This window comes from Rattus norvegicus, chromosome 9 (genome assembly GCF_021556685.1).
Source record: "Rattus norvegicus strain SHRSP/BbbUtx chromosome 9, alternate assembly SHRSP_T2T, whole genome shotgun sequence".
Lineage (NCBI taxonomy): Eukaryota > Metazoa > Chordata > Mammalia > Rodentia > Muridae > Rattus > Rattus norvegicus.
The window spans coordinates 105,049,390-105,060,147 of NC_141542.1; positions in this window are offsets into that span (position 1 = coordinate 105,049,390).

A 10,758-nucleotide genomic window follows, 5' to 3' on the forward strand; every position below is an offset into this window, starting at 1 on the left:
ACAAGAACAGTGGGGTTCAGAGCATTTCTCAGTGGCTGTGGAACAAGGGGAGCTTGCTTCAGAGTCCTTGGCAAAGGTCCCAAGGTGGTCTCAAGCTTTCTCTCGGCTCTTGGTTTTTGTAGTGTTAAGTTGAGGGTGCCTCTCTGGGGATGGAGACCGAGAAGTTAGACCGCAGCACCAGCCACGCTGAGCTGCAGCCTGGCTGGTGAGTATGTCCCCAGTTTTCATTCAATAAGACTTGAGGGTAAAAGAAAAAGCACACTAGGGTGGCAGCTGTGGGGTGTGCCTGACACCAGGTGTACACTATTTTTTCTCTAAGACTCTATTCCCATGTTGTGACACTTTCTGCCTGCCTTGAAACAGGGATACCAGACACATACCCGGCCTCCATAGCAAGACTCCTGGGGTCCACTCTCCAAATCTCCACACAAGAGGGACAACGGTCCTTTGCCCTTTGCACCCTCAGCCTTCTTACCCTACCCTCAGTGACACAGAGACCCCTCAATCCCACCCCACTTAACCTAGTCGCATGTGGGGCACACTTGACCCAACCAGTAAATGTTTCTGCTCTGAGTCTTTGGATTTCAAGTCATAGAGTCTCACCCACTGTCTGTCTCTCCCTGTCACCTCTCACGATACAGGTATTTAGGAAGGAATCAGAGAAAAAAATGATCTGAATTTAACAAATCTTGGGCTATCTCAAGGACTCAGCAGTCAGGAGCCATCACAACTCCCAAGTAATCTCACAGAGACACACCCCATTTCTGTAATCTGAGGGAGACACAGCCCATTTCTGTAATCTTAGGGAGATACACCCCATTTCTGTAATCTCAGGGAGACATGGCCCCCTCATGGCCCCCTCTGTAATCTCAGGCAGACATGCGGCACCTCTGGTTTTGCTTCCTCGGTTTGCATGGTGGGCTGTGGGACTGTATATGAAACCATGGGCACCTGGATAGAACCCATGTCTTGTTCCCAAGCCCAAAGCCAGAGGCCACACAGCACAGTTGCTGTCTTGAGTCAGGTACGCACTGAAGAGCCAGCCCACTGCAGCCAGCAGTGTCATGAGGATCAAGAAAGGGAAGAGAGGACAATAGAACAAACACTGAGGGAAGCGGGCACACGGTGGCAATCACATGGTGGCAAGAACTTCCTTCTCTTCCTCCTCACACCCTACCATCCCAGGCCACATTCACACCAGCCATTCACCTGTCACACGCACGCACATACGTATGTATGTATGTATGTATGTATGTATGTATGTATGTTTATGTGAGGCCATACATGTGTGTGCAGGTGCACATGTGTGTGAGTACATATGGAGACTAGAGGTCAACTTGGCGTGTCATTCTTCAGAAGCCACGCGCCTTGATTAGGACAGGGTCTCTTTCTGACCTGGAACTCTCCATGCAGGCTCAGCTGTCTGGTCAGTCTCTACCTCCCCGGCACTGAGGCTCCAAACCTGTGCCACTGTGCCCAGCTTTTAATGTGGGTTCTGAAGATCAAGCTCTGACCCTCGAGCTTGGAAAGCTAACACTTTACTGACTGAGCCATCGCCCAGCCCTGTGAATAACTGAGAGGATCAGTTGCCCTGAAGTCCTCTGTGCAGTCCACGGGACAGGTCCGATTGGGAAACTGAGGCATAAATCCATCTTCCAGGAAGTAACCTTGGCTGTCACATCCGCCAAGGACTAGGCTCTGCCAGCTGAGCCTACCCCAGTTCCAGGCTCGCTGCTGTTCTGTGCAAAGGGAACTTTGTCCAATGTCACTAATGTGGAGGTGAGCAATTCCCAGTGCTGAGGGGGACAACCCCAATGAGACACTCACCAGTTCCTGTCCATCAAGCACTTTGGCACTTCCCACTGCATGGGTCACGCAGTTCATGTGTCCAGAGCTGCCCCCCTCCCCACCAACCTTTCTGCCCCTCCGAGTTCCTACCCATGGCCAGCTGAAGGCATGCTCCGAAAGTGGAAAAGCTTTCAAGGCCTCAACAAGGGCTTCAGATCCACAAAACAAAGCCATTCCTGGCTCGGGGCATTTAGTGGCTCCCTGACTCCCGGGCTGATTTTCAAATGAGAGCTTCTGTAGGTCTCTGATCTCACTGGAAAGACCTTCTAGAGCAGTGGCTCGCTTACTTACTTACTTACTTACTTACTTCTAATTTAGCAGAGACTAGCCTTGAATTTTTGATCTTCCTGCCTCCACCTCACATGTGCTAAGATTACTGGAATGAGCTGCCAGGTCTGACGGCTCATTCTTTTAGAATAATTCTTTCTTTTAAACATTCTATTTTCATATTTATTTTTAATTATTATTTTAAGAGAATAACTTTTTTTTAAAAATCATTTATTTAATGTATATGAGTACACTGTCACTGTCTTCAGACACACCAGAAGAGAGCATCGGATCCCATTACAAATGGTTGTGAGCCACCATGTGGTTGCTGGGATTTGAACTCAGGACCTCTGGAAGAGCAGTCAGTGCTCTTAACCACTGAGCCATCTCTCCAGTTCCCAGTTCCCCAGGATAATTCTTAATCTCACTTTTATGCTTTTCCAAAGCCATATCCTTGTCTGGCGCTCGCTCTCTCTCTCTCTCTCTCTCTCTCTCTCTCTCTCTCTCTCTCTCTCTCTCTCTCTCTCTCTCTCCACCCCCTTCCACTCACTCTCCACCCTTAACTTGCACTCTTCCTATCTCTCTCCATATCTTCCTGACATAGAGATGCTTCAGGACGAGTCCGAGGGATTTCAAGAGACTGCTGTGTGTTTTCATCTCCATGACAAGTGTCATTTGTTAACAATGCTGCCCGAATCGATGTGGCGGGATATACATGCAAGAAGGGTGGTGTCTTCAAAGGAGTTTCAACAGCAAAAAGACCAGTTTGAGCTGCATCCCCCGGGCTTAATGCACACACAATATCCTTTATCTGCGCATTATTTGATATCAGCATTGCAGCTGCCGTCTCCAGGAATTTAATATGTGAGAACCTTTTTTCTACTGTACGCTCTTTGTCCCAGTCTGTAGGCTCTGAGATGTGAACTCACAAGCTAAAAATGAACAGAACGGCTTGGCTATTCCTAGAGAAGGAACCTGCTAGTAAAGTGCCCATGTCTCCAGCAGTAGAAAACAACAGGCAGAACTGGCTTTATTAACCAGCACCATTCTCCACCAGAAACTACCACGCAAATAGTTCACACTGTAACCCCAGCACTGGGCAGGTGCAGACAGGCAGATTCTTGGTGCTTGAGGGAAAACCAGATTAACCACTTGGTGAGGGCTGTGAGAGACTCTGCCTCAAAGGAGGGGTGGAGAGAAAGGAAGGGAAGAGGGAGAAGGAAGGGAGGAAAGGAAAGAGGGAAGGAGGGAGGGAGAAGGAAGGGAGGAAGGGAAGAAGGTTAATGGCTCCTGAGCAACTATACCTGAGTTTATCCTTTGGCTCCACACAAACATGTGCACCCAAGTGCGCACGCACACACACACACACACACACACACACATACACACACACACATACACACATACACACACACATACACATACACACAAATACACACACATACACACACATACACACACATACGCACACATACACACACATGCACACACACACACACACACATACACACACGAACACACCTAAACACAAATAGACACAGCAAGAAAATATTTTTACGAGGGTTAGAGAGGTGGCCCAGGTTTGACTCCCAGCACCTACACAGCAGCTCACAAGCTCCAGTCCCAGAGGATTCGTCGCCCTCTTCTGACCTCCAGAAGTACTACATGCATAGCACATAGACACACAGGTAGGCAAAACATTCACCCATAAACTTAAAAGAAAGAAATCATTTTTTAGACATCCTACTATTGATATAAAGCTTTTTTTAACATTCAAACAAAATATAAGATACTCTGATCTATCCGTACAGCATGAGTACCACCTTAACTTACACTAAAAAAAAAAAAAAAAAACACTGCTCACTGTACACATCTATGAAGAAATATCCAGGCCAATCGAGACATCTAATTAATTAATCTACATTAGCTAAAAAAAATCTACATTAGCCACAAACAAAATAATCCTGAAAGGTCTTGGGCCCCAATCCATAGCTATACTCTATATCAATGTATAGAGTTGGCTGGCCCACAGGGAACTCGCCCAAATTGTGGGGCCATGAGCACCATGTTTTTTGCTTGTTAAGCATAAAAACCACATCCCAGGCTGACACAATGAACAATATCAGTTAGCAAGAAGCAGAACAACAGAAGCCAGAAAGCACGGTTAGTATATGTAAGGACTTTCCCAGCCGCATTCTGAGACCATTGACGTAGCCTCTGTTGCTGCGTTAGCAGTGAACTAGGTCTTTGTTTCTGCTTTGACAGGCCTCCATGTTGGGTTCCAATGTCTGAAGGGGCTTTTATCATGGTGTCAGTTGTGCTAAGGTCTGGAGGTCTACTGAGGTCTGAGGGCCTGTTACAATAACCAAAATTGCTATAAGGGCTCTCTACAGTTTCTCAAATTATCCCAATTTTGGATATTTTTGTTATCTCCTGCATTGATTTGCTTCCTCTCTAACCAGAAGCAATTTTTGGAGAGAAAGGTTTGGTTGGCTTAGATTTCCACATCACTGTCCATCACTGAGGGAAGTCAGAGCAGGAATCTAGAGACAGGAACTAAAGCAGAGGCCATGGAAGAATGCTGTTTATTGGCCAGCTCAGAATGTTTCCTTATAGAACCCAGAACCATCAGCACAGGGGAGGTGCCGCCCACAGTGGGCTGGACCCTCCCACATCAATCATCAGTCAAGAAAATGACCCCACAGACACGCCCACAGGCTGGTGTAGTGAAGGCAGTCCCTCCACTGGGGTTTCCTCTTCCTGGAAAACCTTACTTTGTATCAAGTTAACAAGGGGTAGACAGCACATCTGCTTAGTGCTTAGTGGGGGTGTCTGTGAGCTTTCAGATAAAAACTAGAGTTAACTAATTTACAACAACCAGGCAACAGGTTTACCCTGGGTTGAGCACGTAGGGTGGCTTTCCTGTCTCATCCGGTTTGAAAGGCTACTCTCACTTCTAATTAACATTCCTATTCCTCTTAAACCCCATTCACTGTCCTACTGGATACTGGACTCGGTCCAGTAATCAAAAACCCACTTGGCTTCTAATAAGGGAAGTGAGAAGTGACCCACAAAGTGTGGCGTGTGCGATTGTTTCACAGAGTGGGCATCAACTCCAACAAAGAGATGTTTAATCTCACCTGCCAGACTGGACTGATCAGGAGGGCAGGGAATCTTCAGTGTCAGCAATAAAGCTCAACGTTTCAAGACCTCTCTGGTAGCCTGTCCCGGGACTGTCTGTGTGCTTGGAGGCTTAGCAGCCTTTCTCTTGCTGATCAATGCCAGCCGTCTTTCTAACTGTCGCTGTCCTTGCTGCCTTGCTGTCTGGAGCTGACCATGATCTGTGAATATGGTTTGCACAGGGCACGGGGAGGTACTCTCTCCTTCAAGGGTGTGGACAGTGTTGCTACCCTGTTTCCCCTAGGGTGGCGCTGTTGTGCCATTGAAGCGGGTGGCAAGGCTTTATAGATATTGCTCTGAACCGCTGGAGTCCAGGAAAGGAGTGGTCCCCACAGCTGGGATGGGCTGGAGCCAGCTTGTCTCTGCTCACACAAGCCAGTTACAACACTGATACGAAACACCACCAGAGCTTTTATGAACCAGGTCTTCGGCCATTGGCAGCTAGAAATCAGAAGGAAGAAAACATCTAAGCTACCAGACTCAGTCAGCAAAAGCAAAGCAGTTTAAGAGTGTGGGATTCAAAGCCCTCCCCTGAGGAAGGCAATTCTCAGATCATTGTTGAACGCTTGCCAGTGGAGCTGGATCATCCCCTGGCTACCCAGAGTACCTGAAAAGTTTACCTGATTGTTTTCTTGGGCTGTTGAAGAGGACCTGGTTTCCCAGATAGAAGCCAGGGCTCCGTCAGAAGTTAACTCCTCCAACTGGTACCAGGAAACAGGACTCCTTTCTGCTCCCCTGTCGTTAAACAACATTGCCTAAGAGATGTCTGGGATGGATGGCTGCGTTTTAGTTTTCTTCACTTTCTAGGTTGTTGCTCTGAGGATTGGTACAATGGCCTGGGAGGCAAAGGTATGGCTGAGGTGAGTAGCTAATGGGTCCACTCCATGTTCTACTCCCTGGAGAAGAGGTGCACTTCCGCCGAATGCTTAAATGACATCCAAGATTAATTATGGACAAGATGGTGACAAATACATTAAAGGTGGATTAAACCCTCCTTTTAATATAGTCTTGGACTTAACCTCGCCACAAAGTCCATTCTGTCTCTGACCCCAGCACATGCTTTGTTTCACCTAAAGGCTTTCTGCTAGGAAACCAAAACCTTCAGGGAGCCACAGACGGCCAGGAAGTGGTGTGTAAATACCTGGTGGTGTGTCCGGGCTGTTCTTTCATGTTACCCAGAGTTCCAAGCTGCTGAAGGTCCAGTGTCATTGGCTGAGTGAAACAGAATCTTGACCCTACACAGAGCTCTCTTCCAGAGGCATTGGACTACCATTTCTTTTACTAACGTGTGTTCCTGAGTACTTGATCACTGTATCCTCCAGTTCATAAAGGAGCCAGAACTTCTCAGAGACAGAGATATCAAAGCACGGCTTGTGGGGTCCGTTGGACATCGGAACCCCATGCTGAATGTCGGCCTCAGCATTGAACACACACTTCTATCCAATAAAGATACCTTCAACTCTAAACCCCTTAACCTAATTTTAGACTGAAGACTGAGTAGAGAACCAGTGTCTGGAGGGCTCTGTGAGAGTTTTCAAGTAAGCACCAAGTAGGCTGGTCAGCACAATGAAGGCTTTTATTCTCGCCGTCCAGCTTCGATAGCTCTGAAGACATTTATAGCCCACTGTTTCCTTCTCGATAACCCATTTTAAAGATATCTCATTTCCCCATGGCTGTTCCACTAGGTATCACACAAGTGTGATCTCCTCAAAAATAGCAAAACAAAACTGTTAAAACACATGGCCAATATCATCCTTGTATTGAAAGATTAAAGCATCCCCTTAAGACCGGGAGGGAGCCTAGAGTCCCAGGAGAGGTGGTAAAAATGTTCTAAAACCTGACTATGGTTAGTTATAGCTTTGTGGATATCTAAAAATCACTAAAACATAGACTGTTCATGGATGGACCATACACCATATGGGCTGAATATCAATACAGAGGGCCTGCAAGCTACCCAGAAAGGGAAAGTCCAAACATGAGAGGATTTGTTGATGTCCTTGGATTTAGGGGGTCATTGTGAAAGGAGGCTTTTGGGGACAGAGTAAAAGGAAACAGGTGCCTCATTCTTAAAACCACCAGGGTGGACTTTGTTCCTGGAAGGAACAACTGGAAGGAGAGGTCACAGCCACAAGAGGTTGGCCTTTGGTTTTTCAGAGTCAGAGAACTCAGTCAGCAGCCCCACATCCCTCTGAACCAGTGTGGAGCTAAAAATGGGAGCTGCCTGGGTTTCATTTCCATTTGGAGTCGGAGTCTCACTGTGAGAACCAGACTGGCCTGAACTCCATGGATTAAGTGATCCTCCTGCCTCAGCTTCTCTCAAAACCCCTGAGAAGTTTGAAATACAGCAACTCCCTCTGTACCCTGACTAAGCTATTTTAAGCTACAATCTTCATGATGAAACAGGAGGAGAGAATGAATAGAACCGACTGCTTAGCGGCCCTCAGTTTCTGCCGTCTTTCAACAGACCTTCAACAGAGGTCTGAGAACCCACGAAGAGTTTTCAAAGGGGAAGCAGGGACACACACGAAAGCTCACTTTAAAGGAATGGTCCACTGCGTCTACCACTTTGAAAACATGCAAAGTGACACTTGAGAAATAAAAAAAAAAAAAAAAAAAACCAATAGGAGAAAAGCAAGCTTTGAAGTCCAGGGGTGAAGGGCAGGGTAATTACCATGAAATTTAAATATTCTATCAGCCAGTGTTAAAAAAAAAGAGTGATGAAAATCAAACAGAAATAAAACAAACCCGAAAGATGTTTCTAAATCTTAAAAGTCCAAAAGTTACAAGAGAAGACACATAAGAGAGTATTAACATTTTAAAAAGGAACTGAGCAAGTGCATGGGTATGTATGGATGAGTGTGTGTCTGTCTGTGTGTCTGTGTGTGTCTGTGGGTCTGTCTCTGTGTGTGTGTCTGTCTGTGTGTCTGTCTGTCTGTGTCTGTGTGTCTGTCTGTACGTATGTATGTCTGTGTGTCTGTGTGTGTGTATGTATGAATGGCTCTATGTATGGAGGTGGGTGAATGTGTATACTTGTCTGTGTATGAGTGGCTGTGTGTGTGTGTGTGTGTGTGTGTGTGTGTGTGTGTGTGTGTGTGTGGGTGGCTTCATGTAGGGGAAGTGCATATGTGTGTGAGTGTGAGTATGCTGTATGCACATGTTGGTGTGGATTTATGTGTGCGTATAGAATCTATTCATTATCTTCCTCAATCACTTCTCCATCTTACTTTTTGAATCAAGGTCTCTGTGATGGTTTGTAAATGCTCGACCCAGGGAGTGGCACTATTAGGAGGTGCGGTCTTATTGGAGTAGGTGTGTCACTGTGGGTGTAGGCTTTAATATCCTTCCCTTAGCTGCCTGGAAGCGTTTTCTCCTATTTGCCCTTGGAACAAGATATAGAACCCTCAGTTCCTCCTGCTCCATGCCCGCCTTGGTGATAATGGACTGAACCTCTGAATCTGTAAGCCAGCCCCAGTTAAATGTTGTCCTCATAGGAGTTGCCTTGGTCACGGTATCTGTTCACAGTAAAGCAGTCTCTCACTGGCCCTTGAGTTTGCTAGGCTGGCTGTACCAAACACTTTACCCACGGAGCCACCCCCTCCAGACCCCAGTAGTAGAGCTATTTTGGAGGGAATGGAAGTACTCCATTCTTAGCCACAGCATTGTGGCCAGGTCAAAACCATGAAATAATGAAACAGAAGCAACACCCAGGACAGTTGAGACCAAGGGCCTTGAAACCTGAGGTTTTAGGAAGCTTCTAGAAAGTGGGTGCAACTTTGAGACCAGGAAGACCCAGCAGGCAGGCCCATCCCTGTCTTTTCCCTCCCTCTCCCTCCCAGGCAGCCAGCTTCCTGGTAGTGCACACTTGCAGCTTAAAGTAGGGGCCTGAATGATCACCAGACCTTCTGGAGGGCAGTGCTTTCTCTCCACCTTTCACCCACGTGCAGGGAAATGGGGAGTCACACTGACTCACAGAAAGTCAGCCTCCCTGCCCCCTTACCTAGGTTCCAGCAACACCTACTCTTGGGAAGCTCCTCAAGTACAAAGAGACTGCCTGAGTCCTGTGGTCAATGGGTTCCTGGGGGTGGGGATGGGGCAGAGGAGTCCTGGCAACAGTTCCCAGCTACCTTGCTCAGACTAGCTCATGCCTCACTTGTGACAATCAGGCATGGCCATTCCATCACACTGATGGCTGGAACCAAAATTATCCTGTCAGGGTTATGCCTAACCCAGATCCAGGGAGACCTGGACATAACTTCTACTGGATGGTAGTACAGAAAGGGACCCTGTGACTCTGCATAGCCAAGAACCCTGGCAAGCACAACTTGGTGTCATTCCATGACATACACCAAGATAACTCAACGTATGGCTTTAGTTCACTGTCCCCAGAGCACTTACTCTAATGGAGGATGAACTGCACAAAGTCCATGCGTTCCAGGGTGTCTTCTCATAACCCCACCTACGTCCTCTGTCTGAAACAGCTGAGTCTTAGCCCTGCCTCCCCATCACGGAGCCCTCTGGTGACCCCTGTACCCTTGCTGCTTCCTCCTGAGACACACTCAGAGGCATGTAGCTGTCTTGCTCAGAGCTCACTAACGTCAGATCAGATGGCTCAGAATCCAAGAATGGTCCAGCTCTCTTGCTCTCCTAGCTCTTCTGCTCAGAGCCACTCTCTCAAGGTCCCACCCAGCTCTGATGGACAGGAGTCCAGAGCTATGTGCTAGGCACAGCTAGATGAGACAGCTACTCTTCTCATAGCCAAGGAGACCCCTCTAGCCATCAAAAAAATAGCCAGTCTCTCAAGGAGATGATAAGTGAAAATCAAGTCTTCGAATGGTATAATTTCCAGAGTTGGGAGAAAATTAGAATGAGGATATAAAAAAGGTAACAACCACATTGAGGGACTTTTAGAAAGATATAATTAAAAAGCAAACAGCTGAAGGCTTATTTGGCACCCGGCCGTCAACCTCCGAAGTCAAATCATTCCGCCTTTGTCTCTATCTCTTGGGGTCATTGCACAAACAGGAAGCAGCCAAAGGGTTCTTGACAGACAGAGGCCGCTTTCCATTATAACAGATGGAGACAGCGGTCTCCTTATTGGGGAAGGGCCAGTGAGCAGAGTCTAGTCCCTGATCTCAGAATAGAGATGGAAAATAAGCCAGTGCCTGAAGTGAGGTCGCTGTGCCCTGCTGCTAATGAAACCATAGTGATGACATCGGTGAGAATCCTGGCGGGATGTGACATCCAGCTCAGACTGTATGGGAGTGACATCTGTAGACTAGAGACTTGCAGTAGCCATGCCAATGGAACTGCCCGGCCATGGCCAACTGCCTCCATCCTCCACTGAAAACCACAGCTTCAGGGTAAGTACAGGAGCCTGCAGATCTGTGAGGTCAGAGCTTCGGAAGCCAGCATAGTATGGATGTGTGGCTTCTCCCAGGGCCTGGGAGGCAGGATGGAGACACA